Consider the following 23,809-nt stretch of genomic DNA (forward strand, 5'->3'; position numbering starts at 1 on the left):
GAGGTGGTCTGCTAGGCAGTTTAGAACGTTCAGACGTGAGTGACGTCACTGTCAGCTGATTCCAAGGCAAGAGGAGGAGTAGGGAAACATGCAGAGCGTGTTTCCCTACTCCTCCCCCTGCCTGGGAAACAGCTGTCAATGCCCCCCCCCCTCGGCGCAACACCCAAGTCCCTGCTCTGCAAAACCGTGAGCCAGGCAGGGGGAAGAGTAGGGAAAAACCCTGCCTACCAATCAGCTCTCAGTGCCACCCCACCAGGCGCAACACCCAAGCCCCTACCCCCCTGACGCATCACCCAAGACCCTCCCCTGGTGCATCACCAAAGCCCCTACTCCCCCCCCCCCTTGGGCACATCAACCCCCTAGCCACCCGCAGCCGCCAATACAAATGCTGTCCAGCCACTGCTGCTTCTCCTGTGGAGCAGCAGCGGCCGGTACAAAAACAAAAAAGCCAAAAAAATTTTTTAACCTGAAACGCGGCTCCGTAGACAGTCATCTGGCATTGGCTGTCATCTCTGCAGCCGCTCCTCCTCTCCCCTCCATGTCACTGCCCCTACAGGAAGACCCCGGAGGAGCGCAGCAATGTCAGAGGGGAGAGGAGGAGCGGCTGCAGAGACGACAGCCAATGCCAGATGGCTGTCTACGGAGCCGAGTTTCAGGTTACAAATCTTTTTTGGCTTTTTTCTTTTGGTACCGGCCGCTGCTGCTCAACAGGAGAAGCAGCAGCGACAGGACAGCATTAGTATTGGCGGCTGCGGGTGGTGAGGGGGTTGATGTGCCCGAGGGGAGGGGTAGGGCTTGGGTGATGCGCCGAGGAGGGAGGGGAGAGTCGCTGGACATTGGTAGCTGGAGGGGGGCAGGGGGAGGGGAGGGTCGCTGGACATGGATGGCTGCAGGGGGAGAGGAGGGTCACTGGACATGGATGGCTGCAGGGGGGCAGGGAAGAGGGAGGTGGGGAGGGGGTCCTGAGACCAGATGGGTGGCTGCAGAGGAGACAGAAAGGACGCTGCAGGGGGGCAGGGGAGAGAAGGGTCAATGAACATGAGTGGCTGCAGGGGGGGCAGGGGAGAGAGGTGGGTCGCTGGACATGGGTGGCTACAGGGGGGGCAAGGGGAAAGGAGAGGAGGGTCATTGGACATGGGTGGCTGCAGGGGGAGAGGAGGGTTGCTGGACATGGGTGGCTGCAGGGGGGGCAAGGGAGAGAGGAGGGCTGCTGCACATGCGTGGCTGCAGGAGCAGAGGAGGGTTGGTGGGGAGGGGGTCCTGAGACCAGATGGGTGGCTGCAGGGGGGGCAGGGGAGACAGGAGGGACGCTGCAGGGGGGGATTACCTTGCTAGCGCCCGTTTCATTGCCTACCAAAACGGGCCTTTTATACTAGTTTAATATAAAACACTCCAAATTGTTACTTGGGTTGTTTTTATATGTCAGGAGTAGTCCAATTTGGAGTAAAGGTCTTGGACCAAAGAACTCATAATCTCCATTCCTTAGTAGCAGCACTTTCCACACAGTGATTAGAACAGCAGCCTAAGAACCAGTGAGCCTGGGTTCTCATCCTACCAATGCTTCTTTTGACCTTTGCGCAAATTGAATTTGCCTTCTGCTACCTCAGGGCTGATGCAGAAAGGAAACGTGTGGTTAGTGAGACATCTGTGTACAATTTTATGGCCATGTGATGCAAAGATGCGTTTCAAGAGTGGAGGAGTGGCCTAGTGGTTAGGGTGGTGGACTTTGGTCCTGGGGAACTGAGTTCAATTCCCACTTCAGGCACGGGCAGCTCCTTGTGACTCTGGGCAAGTCACTTAACCCTCCATTGCCCCATGTAAGCCACATTGAGCCTGTCATAAGTGGGAAAGCACAGGGTACAAATGTAACAAAAATAAAATAAAAAATATAGCTGCACCAAATTGGCATGTAGGACTCTGGAGCACATCATATTAAAATGAATGATAATGAGGCTGTATTTAACTCCCTGCTACACCCTGCAGTAGGACAAAGGAGATAAGCAATTTGGAATAGTTAATGATAAGATTATGTTTACATCTGTTATTACCGTCACCATTATATCTGTTGCCTCTGCCATTGCAGACAATGTCATTACCTTATAGCAATTAAGTAATAGTCGGTTCAGAACAATTATAAATGGAGTTTGCTGAGTTATTGAGTGAAGTGATTAAACATCTAATATAAGCTGATTATGCCTCCCTAGCTGTACACCAGTTCCAGCCCTGGTCTCACCAAATACAAACCTGTTTATGTACTGGGAAAATACCACATCTGGGTATATTAGGCATCCATCTAGTAAAACACTTACACTAATTCCAGGTTAAACAAGCATTGTGCTCTCCTTAAAGTCCCCATCCACCTGTGCCCCCCCAAATTGAAGAGCTGGCTATAGCCGGGGAGGGGCGGCGGCAATGTATTACTCTCTCCAGGAAAAAAACAATTAAATGCTCCCAGGTTCCAATCTAATTCATGTTTAATGTGGGATAAAATGCCATAAATAAGTAAATAAATATAAACTTTTAACGTTGAGAAACTGATTCTCATAACATGATGTCTGTTTTAGCAGCCCTTTACCAGGAAAAAAAACATCTCTGCAGTATACCCAAAATGACACAAACCAAATTAGCATACAGATCAGGAATTAGGAGAACAGACAGTCTTGCCAACTCTGAAAAACAATGTGTTATCAAAATCTCAGAACCTAACAAACAGATCCCTATTCAGACACTTGGCCTTGCAGTCATACATGCAGAACAGAGATAGCCCTATTCAAATTCTTCAAACATTAACCTGAAATCCTAAGAAGTTAGACTCTGCATGCAGCACAGTACCAGAAAAAGAGAAAGAAACACGTTGCTATACACTGCAAAATATGATAGCAGATGTAAATTCTCAAAGTGGACATATTCCAAACACTAAAATGAAAATAATTTTTTCTACCTTTGTTGTCTGGTGACTTTGTTTTTCTCATCATGCTAGCCCAGTATCTGATTCTGCTGCTCTCTATCTGTTCCCTTGACTCCGTTTCCAGGGCTTCCTTTCCATTTATTTCTTTTCTTTCCTACTTTCTTCTTCATTTCTGATCCTCCGCAGACTTGACTGTCCAGTGGATCCAGCTTCTTCCTATTTTCTCCATCCATGTGTAGTTTTTCTCCTCTCTTCCTTTTCCCTCATCTCATCTCCTTCCTCTCTCTTCCCTCCATATCCAGCATTTGTTCTCTCTCCCTTCCCTCTCCTCCATCCATGTCCAGCATTTCTCCTTTCTCCCCTCAATTCATGTTCATCTCACTTCCTCTCTCTTCCCTCCCCTCCATCCATGTCCTGCATTTCTTCTCTCTCTCCCTTCCTCTCCATCCATGTGCATCTCCTTCCTGTCTTCCCTCCCCTCCATCCATGTCCTGAAACTCTCCTCTCTCCCCTGCCCTCCCCTCCATCCATCCATGTCCAGCAACCCTCCTTTCTCCCCTGCCCTCCCCTCCATCCACCCATGTCCAGCAACCCTCCTCTCTCCCCTGCCCTCCCCTCATCCACCCATGTCCAGCAACTGTCATCTCCCCTGCCCTCCATCCATCTATCCATCCACATCCAGCAATTCTCCTCTCTCCCCTGTCCCCCACCATCCATCCATATCCAGCAACTCTCCTCTGTCCCCTGCCCTCCCCTCCCCTCCATGTCCAGCAATTTCTCCTCTCTCCCTGGGCCCTGCCATCCCATCCATATCCATCGATGGCTTCGATGCTCCTCTCTCCCCTGCCCTCCCACTCCCATGTCCACCTGCCCGCCCTCTTCTCTCCCCAACATCCCTCTTTTTGCTCCTGCTGCCCTGGGGGGTTTAAATCTTTGATTTACCTCCGTCGTAGCAGCCACAGTGAAAGCCTGTCTCTAACCTTCCTTTCATTTCCTGTCAGTGTCCCGCCCTTGTGGAAAGAGGAAATGTTGTCAGAAGAAGGCAGGACACTGACGTGAATGAAGGGAAGACTAGAGACAGGCTTTTACTACGGTTGCTGCGACGGAGAGAGCGGCGGCAGGTGAGGTAAGCATGGCTTGTGGTGTCCTCCTGCCATGCTTACCTCACTTACCGCCAGGTTGCACCGCCCCTAGGAGCCAGCTCGCCTGCCAGAACAACCGGCGCGCAAGAGCTTTAAAAATTTAACAACTGGCTCTCCAGCACACCACTGCATCAACATCTCCTTTCTTCTGCTGGTCACTCCTCTCTCTATGCAGTCTAGCATCCTTCTGGCTATTGCCACCACCTTGGCATACTATTTTGTTGCTTTAAGATCATCGGATACCATCACCCCAAGGTCCCTCTCCCTGTCTGTGCATATCAGCTTCTTACCTCCTAGGGCATATGGCTCCCTTGGATTTCTACTCCCCAAATGCATCACTTTGCACTTTGCATACATTTTAATTGCCAAACATTAGACTATTCTTCTAACTTTTGCAGATTCCTTTTCATGTTTGGTTTTATTGTTTTATTGAGTTCTTTCCTGTTTGATTTCATTATTTTATTGCATTGTAAACTGCTGTGATCTTAATTTTTTAAGCCTAGTGATACAGTAAATTTAAATAAACTATAAATTTGCCCCATGCCCCCCATTGCAGCTAACTTCTCCCTCACTGTGTTGTCACTCTTTTCACTGCCTCCCTTCCCATTGTATCATAACTTAATGTAATTAGGAGCCCTTTTACAAAGACGCGGTAGGCTTTACTCATGTGCAGTGCACACCAAAATGAGACTACCATCAGGCTAGTGTGCCCTCTGGTGGTAATTTTGGATTTGGCGCATGCCCATAATGCTTAGATAAATAAACGTGAACTATTGTACAACTATTGTACTTTACTTTCTGGTAAGTGCATATTAGTTAGCAAATAGGCCCCACTGAGAATAACAGGGCATATTTTTGGACAAGGCAGTAAATGAGGCCCTTTGTAAGCTTTTTGGGGACAGCAAAATACCTATTATATCTAAATATAACCTGCTTTGATTATAAAAGAAAAGGTGCGAGTTGAATCAAAAAGACACAAAAACAACCTTTTTAGCCTTAGCAAGTACCTTTAAGTTACTTCTGTGTGATGGGAGAAATTCAATAAATAGTGTCCATAGTTAGGTGTTGGGTTGATCCCACTAAGCTAGTAGTCTATAAAAGGTGCTCTACACAGAATGATCATTACAGAATACTAGCTTAGTGTATGTTTTGCACCTCGCTTTGGACGTGAACATTTATGCCTGCCAAAGGCTTGTATAAGTGCTCACACCCAAATAATGACAGTTATGAGCAAATGCAGGTATTTTATAAAATTGAACCTAATTTCTGGGAACATCCCTGACCTGCCCATTTCCCTCCCATGGCCATGTACCATTTGGAGTTGCATCCTACAAAATTTAGGCTCGCATTTATAGAATAGAGCATAGGGCAGATCGTGCTTAACTACTAATTACTACCAATTAAGTGATGGTTTATATCAATAATTGATTATTATTGCCTAATTCTATATATCTCGCTCGAGATTTCTGCATGGAAATTGAAGTGAATTCCGTAACAAACTGCATGGCCTAATTAGTTAACAAGCCAATGTGTTGACAAATTGCCAATTAACAAGCAATTATTAACACTGACATTAATTAGAATTTACACACAGAACTGTCTAGGCATATTCTATAATGCATAATTAAAAACGGGTGTGGCCATGGTGTGGATTGGGTGGGTCATGGGCGTTTCTAAAATTTATGTGCATTGTTATAGAATACAACCAGTCTGTGCCTGATTTAGGCATCAGCATTTACACCATATTTACTTGGTGTAACTACCCATGACTAAATTTAGTCATGCCGAGGGGCACTCAACGTATTCTATAAACCATGGGGAAATTGAGGCTTATTCTATAAAGTACACGCATAGGTGAATTTAATTTCGGCACCAAATTTTTTTTTTGGTGTGATATATAGACTTTAGTCCAATATGTCTAATGTATCATTCAGTGTCTAAATCAACATCCCCTTCCTGGTTTAAAAGAGAGAGAGAGAGAGAGAGAGAGAGAGAGAGAGAGAGAGTGAGAGAGAGAAAACAGAGCCTCAACATTGTTATTATATGGGTTAAGAAAAGCTCTGGGTGTTTGGTTGGTATATATATTAAGAAGATTTATACCTTTTTCTAATAGTTCTTTAATCTTGATAACTCTGCCTTCTCAATCTTGTTTAGTCTCTTCTCTGTTCATATGAAATACTTTTCCACTCATTTCATGATAATTTCTTGTGTCATTTTGATGGAGAAGTGGTTCTCTTCACTTAGTAAGAGAGGGTATAATATTGATCAAATTCATATCTAAGCAATGTCCCTTATATGAATCATTTTATAACATTTATCTGCTCACAATCTCTTCTCTTTTCTATCCTGTTTAGACATGTCACATCAATGTGATGTATGAAATTGTCTGTTTCCTCCAGGCAATATTTCTCATAAGTATTTCACAACCCATTTGTGGTATAATATCTTTTAACTTTCTTCCACAGATTTAACAGCACTCTTATAACTCCAATAACTTGCAATTCAATTTTTCTCCCCCCCCCCCCCCCATTTTTTTGTGTGCAATATTCTGCCCTGATTTTATGTGTTTGTGCATAGAAAAATTTGGTTTATAGGAACATAGAAACATGACGGTAGATAAAGGCCATATGACCCATCCAGTCTGCCCATCCTCTGTAACCCCTAATTCTTCCTGTTCCTAAGTGATCCCACATGCTTATCCCATGCCTTTCTAAATTCTGGAATAGTCCTCGACTCCACCACCTCCATTGGGAGGCCATTCCACTCCTCTACCACCCTTTCTGTGAAATAGTACTTCTTTAGGTTACTCCTAAGCAGTGGCGTAGCCAGACAGCCAATTTTGGGTGGGCCTGAGCACAATGTGGGTGGGCACAAAATTTTCTCTCTCCCCCCCTCCCAGCCAAGCATCTGTTCCCTCTTTCTACCCTCCTCGCCCTCATAGCCTATTTCCCTATACCTTTTACCTCCCACCACCAGCATCTTCCTGTTCCCTCTCCCTTCCCCCATTGTCCAGCATTTTCCCTTTCTCTTCCCTACCATCCATTGTCTATCTTCTCTTCCTGGATCCATCTTCCCTCTTTCTCCCCTCCCCCACTTGTGCATCTCTCCTTTCCTCTCCTCTTCTCCACCTTCTTCATGTCCAACTTTTCTCCCGCTCTCTGCCTTGAGCCCCTGGTTTAACATCTCTCTCCCCCTCCCACCATCTCTCCATCCTTCCTTTCTCTCACCTCAATGCCATGTTCAACATTTCCCCTCTCATCTCTCCCTCCCTTCCACTTTCATGTCCAACACGTTTTTTTTCTCTCATGCCCTTTCCCTCCCTCTCCCCATCCCACCCATATCCAACCATTCTCCCTCTCTTTTCCCTTGCAGCATCTCTCCGTCCCACCCCTATCTGTCTCACTCCCTCATCCCAACAGTGCTCCTGTCTCTCCCTGACCCCCCCCCCCACCAGCACACACACACAACAAACCTACCACCCGCCAGCATGCTGCAGGTTTTTTTTCCCTCCCTTTCCCCAGACACCACTCACTGACATGCATGCTGCAGGCCTTCTTTCCCTCGGGCCCTCCCTCCCCTTTGGGCAGCGCCGCAGTCTACCTGTACAGGAAAGCTGCACGGCACCGGGTCGTCCTGCCGCTACGCTGCCGCCCTCCGCTCCAGTCATCATCATTCTGGCACAGAGTTCTTCTGCTGCTTATCTGCAGCAGATCCGCGCGCTGCCAGGGCTGTATGCTGCTGCGATTGCTTCCTCTGCGCTGGCCCCGCCTTCTTGAAGAGGCGGAAGGCGGGGTCAGCGCAGAGGAAGCAGTCGCAGCAGCATACAGCCCTGGCAGCGCGCGGATCCGCTGCAGATAAGCAGCAGAAGAACTCTGTGCCAGAATGATGATGACTGGAGTGGAGGGCGGCAGCGTAGCGGCAGGACGACCCGGTGCCATGCAGCTCTCCTGTTCAGGTAGACTGCGGCGCTGCCCGAAGGGGAGGGAGGGCCCGAGGGAAAGAAGGCCTGCAGCATGCACCGCTGCTGGGTGGGCCTGAGGCCAAAGTGGGCGGGCCCCGGCCCACCCAGGCCCACCCGTGGCTACGCCCCTGCTCCTAAGCCTATTCCCTCGTATGCCCCCTCATTCCAGAGCTCTCCTTCATTTGAAAAAGGCTCTCTTCCTGTACATAAATGCCCTTGAGATATTTAAACATTTCTATCATGCAGGGCTTTTTTTGAGGGGGTACTTGGGGGTACTGAGTAGCGGCACCTTTTCCACTGTCTGCTAAACTTGACCCATGGTTCTTATATTTTAATGAAAGAGCTCAGGTTCTACATACAAATTCTGCCTTGTCATAGATTCTGTGACTGGTTGCAGGGGTCCTGGCTATTGTAGGGTGAGTCCCTCAATGATCACTCCACCCCTGAAGGGTGGCCTGGCATTTGAGTAATGGCACCTTTTTTGCTAGACAAAATGCACTGCTATCATGTCTCCTCTCTCCCTCCTCTCTTCCAGCGTATACATGTTGAGGTTCATAAGCCTGTCCCTATAAATTTTGCATTCAAGACCGCATACTAATTTCATAGGCGCACTCTGGACCGACTCCATCCTGTTTATATCTTTCCATAGGTGCGGTCTCTAGAACTGCATGCAGTACACCAAATGGGACCTCACTAGAGACTTATACAATGGCACTATCACCTCCTTTTTCCTGCTGGTCATGCCTTTCTTTATGCACCCAAGCATCCTTCTGGCTTTGACCATTGCTTTTTCTACCTGTATGGAAGCTTTAAGGTCATCAGACATAATCACCCCCAAGTCCCACTCTTCCTTCGTACACTGAAGCACCCCTATACTGTACCGTTCCCTCAGATTTTTGCGACCCAAGTGCATGACCCTGCATTTTTTGGGATTAAGCCTTAGTTGCCAAATATCGGTCCATTCCTCTAGCTTCGCTAGGTCCTTCCTTATGTCATTCACACCCTCCAGGGTGTCCACCTTATTGCAGAGTTTAGTATCATCCGCAAAGAGACAAATCTTACCAGACAGCCCTTCCGCAATATCAATCACAAAGGAGTTAAAAAGAGCCATCCCTAGGACCGATCCCTGCAGTACTCCACTGATGACCTCCTTTTCTTCAGAACAAGCTCAATTTATCACCACCCTCTGTCTCCTACCATTCAACCAATTTTTTACCCAATCAGTTACTCTAGGTCCCACACCGAGGGCACGCAATTTATTTATCAGTCGCCTGTGCGGAACCGTGTCAAAGGCTTTGCTGAATTCCAAGTATACCACATCGAGCGCCCCTCCTACATCCGACATTCCCATGTGTTAAGCCCATTCTTACTGCAGTTGTCAAAAAGGGCTTTTTCTCATTTCTTGAATATAAGGTAGCATAATGTCAGCATTAGCATGCAGCCAATGAAAAAATTTAGCATAGGAACACTTACTGCAACCTATTTAAGAGGCGCCATGGGCTTCCACATTATGGACACGCTAACCAGTTAGTACGGCAGTGATGTCAGCACATTACCGGAATAGCGCATCCACTCCCATTCTCTGCACCTGCCATGCTCCCTCCCATAATTAAAAAAACATGATTACCATATGCTTAGCATGCGCAGATAGGAAAACAAATCTGGAACTGTTTAATGCATCCCATAATAGGCAATTTTTGCTGCATTAAGCATGCATTAGCACCTAAAGCAGCTTAGTAAAAAGGCCCCTAATTAAAAAAAAAAACAGTAGGGAAGCCAATCTTCAAACTCCAATGTGGAAACAAACCAAGCAGATCAATTGGAAATGCAAACAAATCTTTATTGATGAAACGCATGCCAAGACAATGTACGACACAGGCCGTGTTTCTCCCACATAAGGGCTGCGTCAGGGGTTATGTAGTGTAAATAAAACTCATTGCCACCATAAATGTGCAACACACCTCTTAGGGAAAGCACTGTTACATAGTAAATGACGGCAGGTAAAGACCTGTATGGTCCATCCAGTCTGCCCAACAAGATAAACTCACTTACATGGTATGTGATACTTTATATGTATACCCGAGTTTAATTTGTCCTTGCCTTTCACAGGGCACAGACCGTAGAAGTCTACCCAGCACTGTTCTTGTACTAAGTTCTGAAGCTAACGTCGAAGCCCCTTAAAATTTACACTCCAGTACATCCCTAACTATCAGTCACAATCAGGGCATAGACTGTAGAAGTCTGCCCAGCTCCCATTTTGTTTCCCAATTATCGGCGTCGCCACCCAATCTCTGCTAAGATTCAGTGGAACCATTCCTTCTAAACAGGATTCCTTTGTGTTTATCCCACGCACGTTTGAATTCCATTACCATTGTCATCTCCACATATCCATCCCTCTCCATGAAAAAATACTTCCTGACATTAGTCCTGAGTCTGCCCCCCATCAACCTCAGTTTATGTCCTCTAGTTCTACTGCCTTCCCGTCTCAAAAAAGGTTCATTTGCGGATTACTACCTTTCAAATATTTGAACGTCTGTATCATGTCACCCCTGTTTCTCCTTTCCTCTAAGGTATACATGTTCAGGTCAGAAAGTCTTTCCTCGTACAGTTTGCAATGCAAATCCCATACTATTTTTGTAGCTTTTCTTAGCACCTTTTCCAGTGTTGCAAATAACAAAGCAGCAAAGCACTATAAAGTAACCCCTACCATATCTGTGAGGGGTCATGCAGAATATATCAGAGGTCTTAGATAGAGCACACTGTGTTCTGTGTGTGTGTGTGGGGGGGGGGGGGGGGTGTTCACCACAGGCTCTCTGTGCATGCTGTTAGGCTGTCACATGATGGCCATACATTGAGTAAGTATGTGTATGGGGGTGGGGATGGGGAGGGGGTTTGAAGGACATTGCAATCATCATCCAAGAGCCATGCAGCTGCTCCCTTCACCCCTCCTGCAACGTGCACCCGGGGCAGACCGCCCCCACCACCCCGCCCTCGGTACGCCGCTGCCCAAGAGTGATCTCTCTGTTCTCAAATGTCTCATACAGGCCAGAGGCTTGGAGAATGTATGTATTATAACAGAAACCAGGGCCAGCAGGTACATTGTAAAGCACCTACATGTTCACTGAATAGAAGGCATTACAGTTGTGAGAGGTGGGATCCCACTCCCTGGGTGGTCTAGGGGCTACATGGGTATAATTTATGACCCCAGTGACTGATGGGAATTGGTGAATGCTATAGAATTGTCATTGTTTGCTGCACCTGCTGCATTGTGCTGGGAAAGACAATGTATTGTGTTGAGTATATGAGAAAGGCAGACAGAAACTGGCTGAGACACTGTGATATGTCAGCAGTCAGAGGCTTCTAGTGGCAAAAAAGGATGTTAGCTTCAGGTGGAAAGGCACTGATAGGCCCCTGCTTGTTTGGAAGTGCAGAAAGAATTCTAGCTACTGACACAAATGGTGTAAGGCAGCTTTATCAAAGTGGAATCTTGTTATGCATTATTTATTGGTCAGGTCTAGGAATTGGGTCCTGGCACTGTATATTCTTTCATAAGAATGGCTCCTGCCCACTTATAGAGACCTTCCATGATTATTACCTCTGTAACATGTCATTTTATGATGTGATTATGTCAACTCCTACTTTACTTCAGTGTCATGGTTACCAAGTGAAATCTTTACCTCATAAATAACAAACCGCATACAGTACTCAGCAAAAAAAAAATGCTTAAAGGGGAAATTTCAATAAATGGTGCCTAAAATTAGGTACTAATTCTACACCCAAATTTTGGTGCAGAAATGCTTTCCAACAGACTCAAGGCTCTGAAATAGGGCTGAAACAGCAGATCAGAAATACGCTTATGCACCCAGTTAAAGGATAGCATTTAAGTGTATCTGCATGCAACTGCAAAGGGGGTGGGGAGGAATATGGTTAGGTCAGGGGCAATCTGGAAAATTGCACACTGTATTATAAAATACTGTGGATGTGTGCCCAACTTGCATGTCAGGTTTTACACCTGGTTTCAGTTGGTGTAAGTCTTCATGCCCAAAGTTGTGCACAGAATTTGATGGTCAATGGTATTCTATAAAGAGCATTCATCCTGGAGTGCCCTTTTTAGGATAGCACTGGGCACCATTTACTGAATCCAGCCAAAAATATTTATGTTAATTATACACAATAGATGAGAGAACACTTTTCAGTCAAAATGCTACAACATTTACATCAGAGTTCTCATATTCTCAAAATTGTTTTACATTTAAAGATTAATTTCTATATATCCTGAGTGTCACAAAGATTTTATACATCAAATTCTTGTTTTGTTTTTTTTTACTTCACAGAAACTTACAGTCCCTTAGATTCACAGAAGCAAGATTTCAAAAATTATTTCATATAAGTACCTCCTCAAAAGCTGTTCTAAAATTATCTTCTTTACTCTCTAAATTGATTAGAAATATGTAAGATACTTTAGAAGGGTTTTCCCCCGCTTTATAGGTAGCAGTTTTTTTTTAATGAAGAACACTTCACTTGATGTATCTTTCAGCTGATACAAAACTTCAAAAAAAAGTCAAGCTGGTGTGGCTGTTAAAACATAGAAAGCTAGATAGTCACTATAACCACAGCGGTTTTTTTGTGGGGTTTTTTGAGACACTGTTTCCAGAATCTAGCTTTCTACGTTTTAACAGCCACACCAGCTTGTTGTTGTTGTTGTTGTTTTTTTAAAGTTTTATAACAGCTGGTGACCCACTGCCCCTGACGCAGCCATTTGTATATTGGCGAAACATGGCCACGTCGGGCATTTTATGTGGAATATCTGGGAGTTTTTAATCTAGTAATAAAGACATTGATTTTTTACAAGATCTGCCTCATTGTTTTACCTCCCATATTGGATTCAGTGGACCAAGTGCCTTGTTGTTTTTTGACATATGTTAGTCCAGTACAAGGTATCATTTTATTTTATTTTCTATGTTTTGTTTTATTTCTATTTATTACCTTTAAAAGTGGACTAACATGGCTGCCACATCACTTTACCCACTATAAATCTAACATCCCTGTTTACTAAGTCGCATAGCAATGTCCACACAGCCTATTCAAAGTGAATGGGCTATGTCAGCATTAGTGCATGGCAGCTGCAAGCACAGCTTAGTAAACAGGGGGGAGGGGTTAAAAGCATTAAAATTCAAACTTTACCTTATCTTTCTCATTTTTTTCATAGTATGAAAGCCCTTCTTTATCGCCTGATTTACATGTTCTTCATATGTAAGATATTCATCAAGAACAACTCCTAAAAATCTTCAATTGTTTCTCTAGATCAAATGTAGCATTGTTAATTTTAACATTTTTAAAACTGTTTCCCTGAAAAGCTTACAGGAGTTACCTAAAACTAAAAAACTTTGTTTTGTCGCTTGAATTTTAATCTAAAAGCTGAAGTCCAACCACTAAGAATACATTCTATTTGTTGAGCGATTTCAGACAAAGAGCCAGTAAAAGGAATAATTACCGTGACGTCAACAGTATAGATATAAAGTTGGAAACCAGCTGTAGAAAGTTTAATAGCTAGCTGTGGCATTAAAACATAGTTTTAGAAGATTCTTTAAAATTATGTAAGGAAGACCCAGCCCAGTGACTCAGAGGGGCATAATCGAACGTCGCCGGCGAAATAGGTCGCTGGCAATCTATTTTGGCAATGGCGCAACAGCTGGACGGAACCGTATTTTCGAAAAAGATGGCCGGCCATCTTTTTTTTCGATAATACGGTTTAGCCCGGCCAAATGCCAGAGTTCGCCGGGTTTGAGATCGCTGGTTTTGTTTTTCAGCGATAATGGAAAAAAATGCCAGCCATCTCAAACCCGGCGAAATCCAAGGCATTTGGTCATGGGAAGAGCCAGCATTTGTAGTGCACTGGTCCCCCTGACATGCCAGGACACCAACCGGGCACCCTAGGGGGCACTTCTAACAATGTTTAAAAAATACACAAATAGCTTCCAGGTACATAGCTCCCTTACCTTGGGTGCTGAGCCCCCCAAATCCCCCCCAAACCCACTCCCCACAACTCTACACCATTACCATAGCCCTTATGGGTGAAGGGGGGCACCTACACGTGGGTACAGTGGGTTTTGGAGGGGTTTGGATGGCTCAACACTTAGCACCACAAGTGTAACAGGTAGGGGGGATGGACCTGGGTCTGCCTGCCTGGAGTGCACTGCACCCATTAAAAACTGCTCCAGGGACCTGCATACTGCTGTCAGGAAGCTGGGTATGACATTTCAGGCTGGCATAGAGGCTGGCAAAAAAGTGTTTTATTTTTATTTTTTTAGTGTGGGAGGGGGTTGGTGACCACTGAGGGAGTACAGGGAGGTCATCCCCCATTCCCTCTAGTGGTCATCTGGTCAATTGGGGCACCTTTTTGAGGCTTGGTCGTGAAAATTAAAGGACCAAGTAAACCCGGCAAAATACTGATTAATGCCGCTTTTTTTTTCCATTATCCGCAAAAGCCGGCCATCTGGTAGCCACGCCCATGCCCGCCCATGTCCCGCCTTCGCTTCGCCACCGACACGCCCCCTTGAACTTTCGCCGGTGCGGCGATGGGAAAGCAGCGATGGTGTCAAAAACGCCGCTTTCAATTATACCAATTTCACCGCTTTTGCGAAATCGCCGGCCATCTCCCGATTTATGTTGGAAGATGGCCAGCGATCACTTTCGAAAATAAACCTGTCAGTATTATGCACTGTTTTGCAGAGGGACCTTGATTCAATTCCCAGATCAGAACTTCTGTACCCTGAGTCAGCTGAGACTGGGAAAGCTGCAGAGGCAGTATTCATAGCCCCTGGCAGGAGTCATAATGGTTGCACCTGGTAACCAGGTGCAGAAGCAATATGAGGAAAGATCCTCTGGATTTTTCTATACAGCTCCTTTTTTTATGAAATTTGCTTCCCATTCATATTAGGTTAGAACTTTCATATCCAAAGTTTAAAAGCATACTGAAAACATACTAATTTATAAGAACATTTGATGCTTCAGCTTGACATTGGTTGTGTGGCTTGAGTTCCTAGACCATGACTACGTCATTCAGGGCCCCTTTTACCAAGCTGGCAAAAGGGAAGTGTCGCTTTCCTACAAGAAATGGCCAGACGGCAAGTAAAGCACTTACCAAATGGCCATTTTGGGGGGAGCCCTTAGCGTCACCCATTGAGGTGGTGGTAAGGGCTCCTGCATTAAACCCAGTGGTAACCTGCCCGATTAGTGCTCTGTACACACCGTTGCTACAAAATAAAATAAATACATTTTTGTAGCACCAGTAATGATGGTGTGCTGGGGTGGGAAGTACCACTGGGCTGCTGCAGTAGCCCAGCGGTACTTCTTGTATAGTGAGCGGTAACCCCACGTTGGGTTTACCGCCGCTTAGTAAAAGGATCCCTCAGTGTCATCATGTCATGCTATATTTTGCTTTATTATGTCTCATTCTGCCTCTCTAGTTTTATATGCTATCCTATTATGATGGATTTTAACCCTTATGGTACTTTGGGGTCCTTCTAAGCTGTAGTAAAAGGGGCTTACGCTAGCATCAGCGCATGTTTTTGATGAGTGCTGAGGCCCCCTTTTACTGCAGCAAGTAAAAGGCTTTTTTTTTTGCAAGAAAAGAAATGGCCATGCGGTAAGTGAACCACTTGCCATGCAGCCATTTTGAGGGGGGGGGGGGGGAAGTACTTACCACCACCCATTGAGGTGACAGTAAGGACTCCTGCACTAGCCCAGTGGTAACCGTGCAGTGCCCGATTACCACTGGGTAAGTACCGTCACTATAAACTACTACTAAATCCTGAAAAGGCAATAGCTTGTTGGATAACAGGTCATAGTTCAATACCGACTTCAATTCCTACTTTGTTTGACAGGCAAATTGTCCTGGTACAATCTGTCAAATACTTAGGTGTGATCATAAATTCAACTTTATTGTTTAATGATCAGATATCAGAAGTAGTAAAAAAAATATTTTTATTATCTAAGGCAATTACGTTCCATTAGAAATACAAAAGATAATAACTCACTGCGTACCTTGGCCTATGCATACATTACGACACGCCTTGATTATTGTAACATCTGTTATGTGGGCATTACAAAATTCAACTTGAAACGCTTACAAACTATTCAAAACACAGCTGCTCGTATAATTTGTAGAGCTTGAAGATATGATAAGGTACGCCTTTATTATGTCAACTACATTGGATTCCGATCCATTTGAGAATTTCTTTTAAGGCTCTCATCCTTACATATAAAGCGCTATATTTATCTACACCATCATATCTTGCGAATTTAACTATTCCATACACACCGTCATGAGCGTTAAGTTCACTTACTGATAATAGGTTGGTAATCCCACTGTCTTCAAGAGCGAGGTAGGAATCAACTCGAGCTTCAGCATTTTTTTTTATCACCATCACTATGGAATTCTCTCCCAAAATATATTAGGGTAGAAGAATCATTTATGCTCTTTCGTAAAGCATTAAAAAACTATTTCTTTCAAAAAGCTTTTGATATCTAGTGCTCTTTATAAAGAGAAATCTAGTGTCATTTATTGGAGAAAACCACTCAGGAAATGAAATATGGTTTATTTAAACAGGGAATGTATACTATTTTAAGGTTCACATCACAGCCAACAAAGATATCCTAACCAGTCCTGAAAATTTTTAGGTATTAGTAGGAAAAAAACCTCAAATTATAAAGGCACACTCCTAGTGTTGGTATCACCAACTTTTGGGAGGTCCTTCAAATCATCACAGGTAAAAAACCTCCTTCTTTTTTGTTATTTTACAAGTACTAATTTGTTCACTCTATTTAAACAAAAATAACAAACCCGTCTATTTCTAGTACGGGGAAAGGCACTTATCTTATCCAATATACAGTCAACTTGACACCTTCCACGGCCCGACTAGGCCTCAGTTTCGTATCCTTCTTCAGGGTGCCGTGGTGTCTGACTGATCGAATCTGTAGAAAAAGTGCATCATCATTTCCACATGACTTTGCTAACAAGGCTACTCAGAATAATAGTGTAATACTTAAATCTTTTTTCTTACAGAGTGCTCTCCAATCTATTCATGCTTCCACAATCATTCTCAAAATGGCTCCGCTTTATCTAGAGGTGACGTCAGACGCCTTCGCATTATGCTCCTCCTCTTTGATGTCACTCGACCACACTTCACACAGCGTCTTCTCAGAAGAATTTATTCCATTCAATCTTGGTTTTCAATCCAAACGGAGTCAATGTATTTAAACGGAATATCCATCACTGTTCTTGTCTAAGTAAGAGGAGTTTATTCCATTCAATCTTGGTATTCAATCCAAACGGAGTCAATGTATTTAAACGGAATATCCATCGCTGTTCTTGTCTAAGTAAGAGGAGTTTCCTATCACCCCGGGTGATAGGAAACTCCTCTTACTTAGACAAGAACAGCGATGGATATTCCGTTTAAATACATTGACTCCGTTTGGATTGAATACCAAGATTGAATGGAATAAATTCTTCTGAGAAGACGCTGTGTGAAGTGTGGTCAAGTGACATCAAAGAGGAGGAGCGTAATGCGAAGGCGTCTGACGTCACCTCTAGATAAAGCGGAGCCATTTTGAGAATGATTGTGGAAGCGTGAACAGATTGGAGAGCACTCTGTAAGAAAAAAGATTTAAGTATTACACTATTATTCTGAGTAGCCTTGTTAGCAAAGTCATGTGGAAATGATGATGCACTTTTTCTACAGATTCGATCAGTCAGACACCACGGCACCCTGAAGAAGGTTACGAAACTGAGGCCTAGTCGGGCCGTGGAAGGTGTCAAGTTGACTGTATATTGGATAAGATAAGTGCCTTTCCCCGTACTAGAAATAGACGGGTTTGTTATTTTTGTTTAAATAGAGTGAACAAATTAGTACTTGTAAAATAACAAAAAAGAAGGAGGTTTTTTACCTGTGATGATTTGAAGGACCTCCCAATAGTTGGTGATACCAACACTAGGAGTGTGCCTTTATAATTTGAGGTTTTTTTCTCCTAATACCTAAAAATTTTCAGGACTGGTTAGGATATCTTTGTTGGCTGTGATGTGAACTTTGATTATAAGCGATATCCCATTAAGCTCTTTATGATATTATATGGACATACTATTTTAAGGTAACAGCATTATTTGATGTGATATGTATGAGTGATATATGTAATTGGTTTGTTCTCTTTGGTATGGAAGTTTCTGTTAGAGCTGTCCTATTACAAATGGATTTCTTTTATGTTAGAATATTGTTGTATGTTATTTGTATTTTAAAGATATTATTATATGTCTTGTATATTTTAAAGATGTAAACCGTTCTGATTTGCTATGTAAGAAGTAACGGTATAGTAAATAAATAAATAAACAATAAACGAAAAATAGAGAAATGACATGCTCTGGGGAGTGAGAACTACCGCCGGGCTCCTGCAGTAGCCCAGCGGTAGTTCTGGATTGGTGTGCAGCAAGGATGTGGTAACAGCATTTAACGTATCTAGGCTTAAAAAAAGATATAAACAGGATGGAGTCAATCCAGAGGGCAGTTACAAAATTAGTAAGCGATCTTGAATACAAAAAATATAGGGACAGGCTTATGCACCTCAACACATATACAATGGAAAAGAGGAAGGAGAGAGAAGATATGATAGAGACGTTTAAATATCTCAAGGGCATTAATGTACCGGAAGTGAGCCTTTTTCAACTGAAGGAAAGCTCTGGAACGAGAGGGCATACAATGAAGTTAAGAGGGAATAGGCTTAGGAGTAATCTAAGAATGTATTATTTCATGGAAAGGGTGGTGGAAGCGTGGAATGGCCTCCCGGCAGAGGTTGTGGGGTCGAAGACTGTGTCAGAATTTAAAAAGGCATGGGATAAGCATGTGGGATCGCTTAGGAAAAGGAAGAGTTAGGAGTTACAGAGGATGGGCAGACTGGGTGGGCCATTTGGCCTTTATCTGCCATCATGTTTCTATGATTCTAAATGTCCATAGTCTATTATTTAGATGGACTTAGAGGAAGCCACTGCTTGCCCTGGGATTCGTAGTCTGGAATGTTGCTACTAATTGGGTTTCTACTAGGTACTTGTGACCTGAATTGGCCGCTGTTGGAAGCAGGATACTGGGCTAGATGGACCATTGGTCTGACCCAGTCTGGCTATTCTTACGTTCTTCTTATGTTCTTATGTAAGCCGGTTGCCACACGACAACCCTTTAGTAAAAGGGCTCATTTGCGTGTTATCCTATCATTGTGATGAAATTCTTTTCTAAATGCTTTCTTTACTGAAGTATTGTAAACTACTTTGTTATTTGCTTTTTACTTTGAAAGCCCATTTATTAAAAGCTAATAAACTATTAGCTATATTAGAACTAGATGAAAAATTCACACATAGTTACAAATGAATGTTCATGGTGCCAAAATCCCAGCACTGTTTCAAAGAGAGCACGAAGAAAAAGGAGAAAATAACTGTTGCCAATTCCTCCTCCCCAGAAATAAAGTGTATAAAGAAAAGAAAAATATGATCCATTTGGACTTTACTTGCTGTATATCCTTCTTCAAGGTCAGAAACCAATGTTCCAGCAGTCAGGAAACAGTATTTGATAAAACATATCATTTGTTCCCCATGCACAAAAGAGTTTTGGCTTTTTCAGTTAAGATAGGCAAGATCTTATTTATAACATTTTGTTATTTATCATTGGTGATTATTATGGGCTTTTAAGTCTGAGAATAATCCCTACAGTGTCTTAAAGTCAATGTCAGTAAAAAGTAAAAGTAAAACTCAGCAGCATCAGTAAGAGTTGTGCTTCATTGTCGGTAAATATTTTAAGAGGTGGTTAGTAATGCTGCTATCTCGTTCTTTGCCAAAGATTTCTGTGGAGAACGCATCACTAATTTGCTCTGTATTTCAGGCTATATACTTAAAGTACATTTTTAAAGCTCACAATGTTTTTCTCTCGTGGTTGTACAGCAGAAAGCAATCATTTTATGGCAATTCTGTATTTTATTTTATACTTGCTATTTGGCTGTGTTATCTATAGTGTTCTTCTTTTCTTGCAGCAAGTGACTTTTACATATCCTGAACTTCAGCATTTGCATTCCCAGTCAGCAAGGGGAGGGGGGGGGGGGGGACTTGATATTCTGCCTTTCTGAGGTTTTTGCAACTACGTGGCCTAGTGGTTAGGGTGGTGGACTTTGGTCCTGGGGAACTGAGGAACTGAGTTTAATTCCCACTTCAGGCACAGGCAGCTCCTTGGGACTCTGGGCAAGTCACTTAACCCTCCATTGCCCCATGTAAGCCGCATTGAGCCTGCCATGAGTAGGAAAGCGCGGGGTACAAATGTAACAAAAATAAAATTCAAAGTGGTTTACATATATTCCGGTACTTATTTTGTACCAGGGGCAATGGAGAGTTAAGTGACTTGCCCAGAGTCACAAGGAGCTGCAGTGGGAATTGAACCCAGTTCCCCAGGATCAAAGTCCACTAAACTAACCACTAGGCTGCATTTCTAATAGGACAGCTAGTGCTGTCCTTGCCGGAGGCAGAAACGATGAGACCTGGATCAGCAAAACTTCTAATTTAATAAAATGGTGTGGTAGCCATGTTAGTCCACTTTAAAGATTATATATAGAAATAAAACAAAACATAAAAAAGAACATTAGATGATACCTTTTTATTGATTGATAAGCTTTCAAAGGTAATCCATCTTCTTGGAGTGGAGGAGTAGCCTAGTGGTTAGTGCAGTGGACTTTGATCCTGGGGAACTGAGTTCCATTCCCACTGCAGTTCCTTGTGACTCTGGGCAAGTCACTTAACCCTCCATTGCCCCTGGTACAAAATAAGTACCTGAATATATGTAAACTGCTTTGAATGTAGTTGCAAAAACCTCAGAAAGGCAATATAACAAATCCCATTTCCCTTTCCCTATTTGAGATTCTACATGGAATGTTGCTACTATTGGAGATTCTAGAGATTCTGTTGCTACTATTTGAGATTCTACGTGGAATAATGTTAATGTTGCTATTCCACTAGCAACATTCCATGTAGAAGCCTGCCATTGCCCTTGCATATGAGTCTGACGTATGTGCAGGACGTCAGACTCACAGAAACAAAAACCTGCGTGGCCGCATTGCTGATATGCAAGGGCAGGCTTCTACATGGAATGTTGCTAGTGGAGGAGTAGCCTAGTGGTTAGTTCAGCGGACTCTGATTCTGGGGAACTGGGTTCCATTCCCACTGCAGCTGCTTGTGACTGTGGGCAAGTCACTTAACCCTCCATTGCCCCTGGTAGAAAATAAGTACCTGAATATATGTAAACCGCTTTGAATGTAGTTGCAAAAACCTCAGAAAGGCGGTATATCAAGTCCTATTTCCCTTTCCCTTCTTCAGATCAGATCAGATATGAGCAAATGCTGGCAAATACCAGCATATGTAAGTGCAATTTAAAAGTATTCCAGTGACAGTCTCACAGGAAGAGGGAATAAGGTAATAAAAAGGGAGAGCGGGGTTGATGAGAGACAGGGAGAGATGGATGAGTGATAAGAGGGTGACAAAGCAGTATACTGAGCGGTGGTAAGCCCAAAGCAGGCTTACCGCTCGCTGTACAGGAAGTACCACCTGGCTACTGCAGCAACTTCCCACCCCTAGTGCACCATCATTTCTGGTGCTACAAAAATGTATTTATTTTTGTAGCGCCACAGTGTACCCAGCGGTAATCTGGTTACTGCTGGGTTAATGTGAGAGCCCTTACCGCCACCTCAATGGGTGGCGGAAAGGGCTCCCCACAAAATGGCCACGCAGCAAGCGCTTAACTTGTCGCCTGGCCATTTCCCGTAGGAAGACGAGACTTCCATTTTACCAGCTGTGGTAAAAGGGGGGGGGGGGGTCTTGGCACGTGTGTAAAACACGCGCCGATGCCAGTGTCGGCCCCCTTTTGCCGTAGCTTGGTAAAAGAGGCCCCATAATCAACAAAGGAACATCAGCAGCTTGGATCATTCTGCAGGGAAGGAAGTTGACATTTCCTGCTAAATATAACACAAATAACTTACCCACCATATCTACCCCAAACTTTTCCCTCCCCGTCTCTAACACTCTGAAAATTCTTGGAGTTACCATAGATCGACATCTCACACTGGAAAGCCACGTGAAGAATACAACTAAGAAAATGTTCCACTCCATGTGGAAACTCAAAAGAATAAAACCTTTCTTCCCAAGGGCTATTTTCCGAAATCTGGTACAATCAATGGTACTAAGTCACCTGGACTACTGCAATGCACTTTACGCTGGATGTAAAGAACAGATTATCAAGAAACTTCAAACCGCCCAAAACACCGCAGCCAGACTTATATTTGGAAAAACAAAATATGAAAGTGCAAAACCCTTAAGAGAAAAGTTACATTGGCTCCCTCTTAAAGAACGTATCATGTTCAAGATTTGCACGATAGTTCATAAAATCATTTACGGAGACGCCCCGTCATACATGCACGACCTAGTGGACCTCCCACCCAGAAATGCCAAAAGATCTGTCCGTACTTTTCTTCATTTACACTTCCCCAGTTGCAAGGGATTAAAATACAAACTAATACATGCGTCCAGCTTTTTTACATGAGCTCGCAGTTGTGGAATACACTACCAAAATACTTAAAAACAATTAATGAAATAACCAACTTTTGCAAATTGTTAAAAACCTATCTCTTCACTAAAGCTTACCACGAGAATCCATAACTAACCACAACATACCACCACGACTCCTTGACTATGACTGTCTCCTTTCTGTAACTGTTACAAAGATGTTAAGGATAACAAGGTTCACATGTCAATATAATCAAACTGTTTGATTATATTGACATGTGAACCTTGTTATCCTTAACATCTTTGTAACACCAATTGTATTTTGTACATTTATAGGATGAATAACTCTTCTGGGCAAAGCTACCCAATGAGTAATTCCCAGGTTCCGTTTACAGGAGTTTGGCTAAACCAACTTCCTAGCTCTGTCCAGGGGTTATATATTATAAAGGAACCTGGCTGTTCTGGGCCTACACCAGAACTTTTCTTCTGTTAGAGAGAACTGGAATAAAAGTAAAGTCACTGCTGTGAAATATATTAATTTATTATATAGGTAAGAAAATAGAATAATACACCCTACGCTACAGCTCAGCTGTACAAATGTAGCTCCCTTATGCTGATAAGCAACTGTAGAATGTATTGTCTAACTAAAACACTGATATCACTGGTTACTAGGTTATTACACAATCCTGATTAGTAATACTGACTAGGTCATGAAGTAATACAGTTAGCAGCACATCTTCCTGATCATAAAGTTCTGACTAACCCGCCTTTGCTGAGGTAAGAACCCACTAGCTAATCCCCGACTGTAGGAAATAAATCTCTGTAATCCTCACCGAGCCGACTCTAGGTGGTCTCTCAGATGAAGTGGACACAGGTTTTTCCCTTTAGACTCCAGCTGTTTTCCACAGCGAGTCCCCGTCTTAGGAAACAACACAGGCTCTCTGCAGCATGCAGGATTACAGTCTCTCTGGCCGGTAGAGCTGAACCAACAGGTACTTTCTTCAGATGGTCAGTTCACAAGGTTGTGGACCACTTCAGGTCTCGCTGGTCTTCTTTTCAGCTAACCTTCTTCCAGTAGAACCAGACAAATTCTCCCTTTCTTCTTTTCTTTCTTCTTCTGTCTGTTCTCTCTGTCCTTCTCTTTCTGGGTTTTTTTTTTCCGCTCTCTGGCCCCTGATTCCCAGGTGACCAGACAACAACCAATCATGATCTTGTCC

This window comes from Microcaecilia unicolor, chromosome 3, assembly GCF_901765095.1.
Source record: "Microcaecilia unicolor chromosome 3, aMicUni1.1, whole genome shotgun sequence".
Lineage (NCBI taxonomy): Eukaryota > Metazoa > Chordata > Amphibia > Gymnophiona > Siphonopidae > Microcaecilia > Microcaecilia unicolor.